We start from the raw sequence: 6,429 nt of genomic DNA, 5'->3' as shown, positions 1-6,429 counted from the left end.
CAATACCCAACAAAGGTCCACAATGGCAAATACGGTCTTTCCCGACTACAATGCAAGCTAGTGGGACCCACCACCGAAGCCAATAAACTTGGCATTGTGAGATGAGACGGTTTCTCCACCTCACTCACGTTTTTCGAACATAGGGAGCGGGAACGGGGACCAAAATGCAAACTAAAAGCACCCCTATACTCCTAAACGGGTTTCTAACCTAATGCAATCATCAATTTCACTCGAAATGGGCTCAATCAAAAACGTCCAAATCGATTTTCTAGGGTAACATCTCGCCCTAATTCAATTCAGCTAAAAAACCAACAAATTCAAATGGATTCAAGAGGGAATACATACCTTGAGATGACATTGTTGATGATAGCACGAATTCAAGTGAGCTAGAATGTCCAACAATGGCGATTTTAGTTTGTTTTTGTCGAAATTTGGAAAAGATGAAGGGGGAATGATGAGCAGCCAAGCCTCGCGTCTTTTACAGAAAAATAGGGGAGCCCCCTTCTATCGCCAAAGGGCTCGCGCCTCAATGAGGCTTCCCTTTGCTTTATTCAGCGAAATTTGGGCTTTGGCCCAATTTCCTGCGTAAATTCTTCAAAACTCAAACGACTGCAATTAAAACCGTCATTTTCGAAATAATAGTGGAAATTCAATTTCACTATTTTCACCACACATGTCAACGACGACACATAAACTGTCACTTCAAAAATAATAGTGAAGATTCCAAATTCACTATTTCCTTCACATGTCAACGACGGCACATAAACCGTCACTTCAAACGTAATAGTGAAGATTCCCAATTCACTATTTCCTTCACATGTCAGCGACGGCACATAAACTGTCACTTCAAACATAATAGTGAAGATTCCAAATCCACTATTTCTATCACATGTCAACGGCGGCAAATAAACCGTCACCTCAGTCGTAATAGCGAAATTTAAAATTTGCTATTTCCTTCAAAAATTCAAACAAACGAGTAGTGGAAGTTCAAATTCACTATTCCTTCAAATGTCAATAGGGGGCTTCCTCGCGGAACCCGCTTATTTCAACAACATTGATAGTGAAATTCAAAATTCACTATTTTCACAGCGGCATCATGAGTCCGCTACTTTCAAAACAAGCCCATCAGACGCGGCTATTCTCACGGTCGATCAACCGACCGCGCCATGGCTGATAAGCCTTACTACGCGTCGCGGCTGGCGAGCCCTCCTCATATACGCACCATAGCTGGCGAGCCTTACTACGCATCACAGCTGGCGAGCCCTCCTCAGATATGCGCCATGGCTGGCGAAACTTACTACGCATCGCGGCTGGCGAGCCCTCCTCAGATACGCGCCATGGCTGGCGAGCCTTACTACGCATCACGGCTGGCAAAACTTACAACGCGTCGCGGCTGGCGAGCCCTCCTCATGTACGCACCATGGCTGGCGAGCCTTACAATGCATCGCAGCTGGCGAGCCCTCCTCATGTACGCACCATGGCTGGCGAGCCTTACTACGCATCGCGGCTGGCGAGCCCTCCTCATCTATGCACCATGGCTGGCGAGCCTTACAACGCATCACGGCTGGCGAGCCCTCCTCAGATACGCACCATGGTTGGCGAGCCTTACAACGCATCGCGGCTGGCGAGCCTTCCCCATGTACGCACCATGGCTAGCGAGCCTTACTACGCATCGCGGCTGGCGAGCCCTCCTCATATAACACCATGGCTGGCGAGCCTTACAACACATCGCGGCTGGCGAGCCCTCCTCATGTACGCACCATGGCTGGCGAGCCTTACTACGCATCGTGGCTGGAGAGCCCTCCTCATCTACGCACCATGGCTGGCAAGCCTTACAACGCATTGCGGCTGGCAAGCCCTCCTCGGGTACGCACCACAGCTAGCGAGCCTTTGTCCGCAAACACGCAAGGACATATCCGAAGATGCCTCAGGTATGACTCCTTCTTATGGCTGGCGAGCCTTTGTACGTAGTCTACGGACTTTAAACGACCCGCACAGATAGTCGACAGACTCTAAACTGTTCCCGACGACAGGTCTTTGGCTCGTACCCTCGAGTCGCCTTGGCGTCGCCCTTCCCGATGGCAGGTCCTTGGCCCGAATCTTTTCGAGCCGCCTTGACGTCGCTTGGGTCTCCAGGTTGTAATCTTCGATTGACCTGGGGGCTTTACTTTGACTTTTGACCTGTCCAAGCCTCAGTCAAAGTGGGGGCTCTGTAGATACCCAATATCTGCTGAGACTCCAACAAATACCTGATGATTATCGGACTACAACATATTTTGGAATAGCCGCGTTTTATTGACAGTTTGTGTACAACTTTACGTCGGAAAACTTTAAACGATTTCGAAAATAAAACATTTCAAAACTTTTCAAAAGTACATGGAGTGTTTAATGCACGACGACAGGGTCGCAATGATACTAACTAGAGTCAAAACCGACACCGGACCAAAAACCGACTCAAAAAATTAAATCCCGACTCCAACAACGAGTCAAACCGAGTCTACCACAAAAAAAACCATTTCAAACCTTCTATACTAAGACTTCCCGGATTCATGAATGGTCAAGTACCAAACATGTGACTACAAATCCTAGGATATAACAAATCATGATTGCACTTGTGTGAAAGTGACAGGACAACTCGAAGACCCGCGATGTGGCTCGCTCCTCTTTGAGCAGCCCAGTTGGCCACGTCGCTCAAAACTCACACAACCACTCATTTTCCTATAAATACCCCTCAAATGCCCCCATTTGAGAACTTACGCGAGTGTTCGCCCCCTCTTTTCTCCCTTAAAATTCTCGACTCGACTTCTTAAGTCACAATCCGACGCGTATTTACGACCTACCGATCGTAAATACAAGCCTTACACATTGTTTGGTACCATCATCGTGCATTAAATCACTTGACCGACCACTTCGACCACTAAACCGTCACTAATCTTAATAAAACACTCTTTTTACTTACCAAAACGGTTTTAAACCGAGTCTTTTCTGACCAAACGAGTTGTTACACTTACGTCGGTTTCTCGCCATAACCAAACATGTAAGTATGAGGGTATAAAGATCCTTCTCTTATCATGTCTTCATTTGTTTCATGACTACAACATGCTAAAACATGCATAACATGATCCAAAACATGGGATAAACGAGCCAAAACTGAGTTTTGGCCTGAGACAGAAGCCCCTTGGTATGCAGGCATGCTCGCGCCTCAATGGGGTGTCCAGGTCAGAACTCAACCGTGTTTGTTCTCGTCTTTCCCCTTTAATCCATTTTCATACTTGTAATCGGTTTTTACCATTTCAAATGTTTTCAAACCTTTTTTATTTTATTTCATTTATTTTAACCATAAAACATTTATCACCCTTGGTTCCGCATACCATGACGGTTAAATCCGTATTTCGGTGATAATTGATGTGACCATAATTAGAACACATTTAGTCCCCGAATTAGCCTTGTTCCCATGCTTTTTAGTGCATATTTGGGTCATTTATTGTCTTTAGTCCTTTGTTTTGCATATTCTTTGAGGTTTTGATCCCTTGGTAGGAAAGGAGTGCAAACCTTGCATTTTCATGGCAAAATGAGGCTAAATTGATTGAATTCAATGACCAAGCATCAAGGAGAGACAAGATTAGAAGGCCTTTGTACATACTATAGTAGATGGGCAATGATGAGAAAAGATCCTTGCATCCCTGAGGAAATCCCCAAGGATTCTATGAAGAAAAAGGAAGAAAAGAAGAAGAAACGAGACTGCACAGCAATCCGTGCGTCTTCCCCAGAAGACGCCCGTCTCCACCACCATAATCCGTGCGTCTTCTCCCCAAGACGCCCGGGCTAAAGACCCAGAAGACGCCCGTCTTCACCACAAGACGCCCGGGCAGAGACCACCAAATCCGCCCGTCCCGTGCTAAAGACGCCCGGATTCTCAGGCAGACCCATTTCGTCTTCTCCAAGCTTCAAGGAAGGATGCACATCTTTTTCTAGAGACCGGAGTCTTTCCAAAAAGGCCGGCGTTTCCTTAAGTAGGGACTTAATCGTCATTTAAGCCCTTAGTTAACCCTAATTCATCCACCTAATCCCCACTATAAATACCCCATTAGTCTAATTAGAAGAGCATGTTCTTCTTAGCAATCTTTAGTGTAGTTAATATCAATCAAATCTCTCTTTAATCTTGTAATCAACAATTAATCAAGTTTTAATACAAGTTTTATTTCCTTAATCTCTCTCTTGTTCATCCTTTATTTTGGGTAATTGAAGATTATTTGGGTTATTATTGGGAGATTGACAACCTCTCAATCAAGCATCAAATACTTCTTTTATTCTTTGCTTTATTATTGGAATCATTAGTAGGTATAATTCTCTTAATCCCTCTTTAATTATTGTTAATCACTTTCATTTATTCATCATGTTTCACTTTGTTGGTATGATTGACAACCTTGCTAGCATGTTCAACATGATAATGAGTGAGTAGTTACTTAGCTAGGGTTAATGGGTAATTAGGGGAAACCAACATGGGGAATGATTCATGCTTAAATTAATATGCTTTCATAGTTTATTTGCTTGCTTGTTGTGATCTCAACTCATGCACATGTTATGTTTGATGAAATGTGAGCCTATGAATCCTTGCATTTTTTACCCATCACTTATCTTTTCAATGAGACTTGTAAGACATAAACCAACTCGAGTCTCATTAGACCATGCATGTTGTTGAGTAGGGAAGACTAAGTCGACTTGTAGGTGTTGTACAATCTAATCAATTCGGCTCCGGGACCCAAACTTTCCTAGGATTGTAAGATATAAACCAACTCGATCAATCACAACAATAATTGCTTGCTTATAACTTGAGAATATATTTGTATGATCAATTCCCATGAATCCCCTATGACCCCATGACACCCTAGTGCTTTTTATCAATTGTTTACAGCCCTTTTAATTCATCTTGCTTGTTTACTTTCATTGCTATTTAGTTTAGTGATCTTCTACATCAAACCCCAATTGTGACACCCCTAAGACACCACTAGTTGCAATAGAAATCTCATCTCAATTCCCGTCCCTTGGGATCCGACCTTTACTTGCCTCTTTACTAATTGTAGAGTTGTTTGTGAAGTTATAAATTGTGTTTTGGTCTAGGTGCTCCTAACGACAAGTAACCGAAAGATTTAGTAAAAATAACTCCGACCAAAAATGGCGCCGTTGCCGGGGACGGTGTTAACTTGATTTAGATTTTCTTATATTGTTATTAGTTGTGTCTTTCTTCGCCTTGGGGAAGTAAAACTCCTCAAGGTTTGTTCTAATTGTTTTCAAGTTGTTTGATATTTTGCATGTCTAGAAGGTCACAAGGTGACTTGTTACCCTTTGATCGTGAAATTGAAAGAACTTTGACAACCAAAAGAAGACTTGCTAGGAGAAATTTGAGAGGTATTGGTGAGGTTGTAGATATTCAACCAAATACTATTGAGTTCACCAACCCTTTTGCAAGAGAAGGTGAGGAGAACCCAACATAAAATCCAACACAAAATCAACCCACAATGCCTAAGTTTTCATCACATTCCTTACCCACCGAGGAGAACCTACCCAATGGTACTCCCACACCACAACATCTAACCGGAAATTTTATTGCCAAATCCGCATTTATCCAATTAGTTGAAAGAAGCCAATTTGGGGGGATGCCTAGTGAAGACCCTCATTCTCATATGGAGACTTTTTGCGACTATTGTGATGAGATTTCTCAAACCGATGTAACTCAAGACCAAATTCGATGGGTCTTATTTCCTTTTTCTCTAATTGACACCGCGAAACAATGGTTGAAAGGCCTTGATAAGGCTACTCTCGGAATTGATTCTTGGAAGAAGTTGGCTCTAGCTTTCTACAAAAAGTTCTATCCACCGGAAAAGACTAACATGCTAAGAGCTCAAATCACGGGCTTTAAGCAAAGAGATGAAGAATCTTTGTATGAAGTTTGCGAGCGATTTAAGGGAATTTGTCGCTCATGTCCTCACCATGGACTTAGCGAGTGGTTCTTGGTACAACAATTTTGGAACGGTCTTTATGAAGATTCAAGGAACATTCTCAACATGGGATCAAATGGAATGTTCACCGAAGTTGATGACAATCAAACTTGGAACAAAATTGAGGAAATGGCGGTCCATAACTCACAATATAGTAGACCTCGCAAGGCTACTAGAGGAGGAAAGAATGAAGTGGACTCCATTACTCAATTGAGTGCTCAACTTAGTGCTCACATTGATACCATTAATTTGAAGTTTGAAAAAGCTATGGCTAGACTTGAAGAAGCCTCAAAATCACCAAAGCATCATGTTAATGCCATGACGGCATCTTTATCAATCCCAAGTGGGATATGTGAGAATTGTGGAACTTTGGGACATGACCAAAGTCAATGTAGGGGAACAAATGAACAAGTGAATGCTTTCCAAGCAT

At 43.0% G+C, this 6,429-nt stretch overlaps 1 non-coding gene across 1 annotated transcript; it reads right to left on the bottom strand.

Annotated features, from left to right (window-relative positions):
* Window positions 1–5,891: 5,891 nt before the first annotated feature.
* LOC141644749 (small nucleolar RNA R71) lies at window positions 5,892–5,998 on the bottom strand. The gene has a single exon (XR_012544358.1). It is a non-coding gene; the product is annotated as a small nucleolar RNA R71 (small nucleolar RNA).
* Window positions 5,999–6,429: the final 431 nt, after the last annotated feature.

Source organism: Silene latifolia, chromosome 2 (assembly GCF_048544455.1).
Source record: "Silene latifolia isolate original U9 population chromosome 2, ASM4854445v1, whole genome shotgun sequence".
Lineage (NCBI taxonomy): Eukaryota > Viridiplantae > Streptophyta > Magnoliopsida > Caryophyllales > Caryophyllaceae > Silene > Silene latifolia.
The sequence above is the reverse complement of the archived record's forward strand: the minus strand, read 5'-3'. Positions and strand labels throughout refer to the sequence as shown.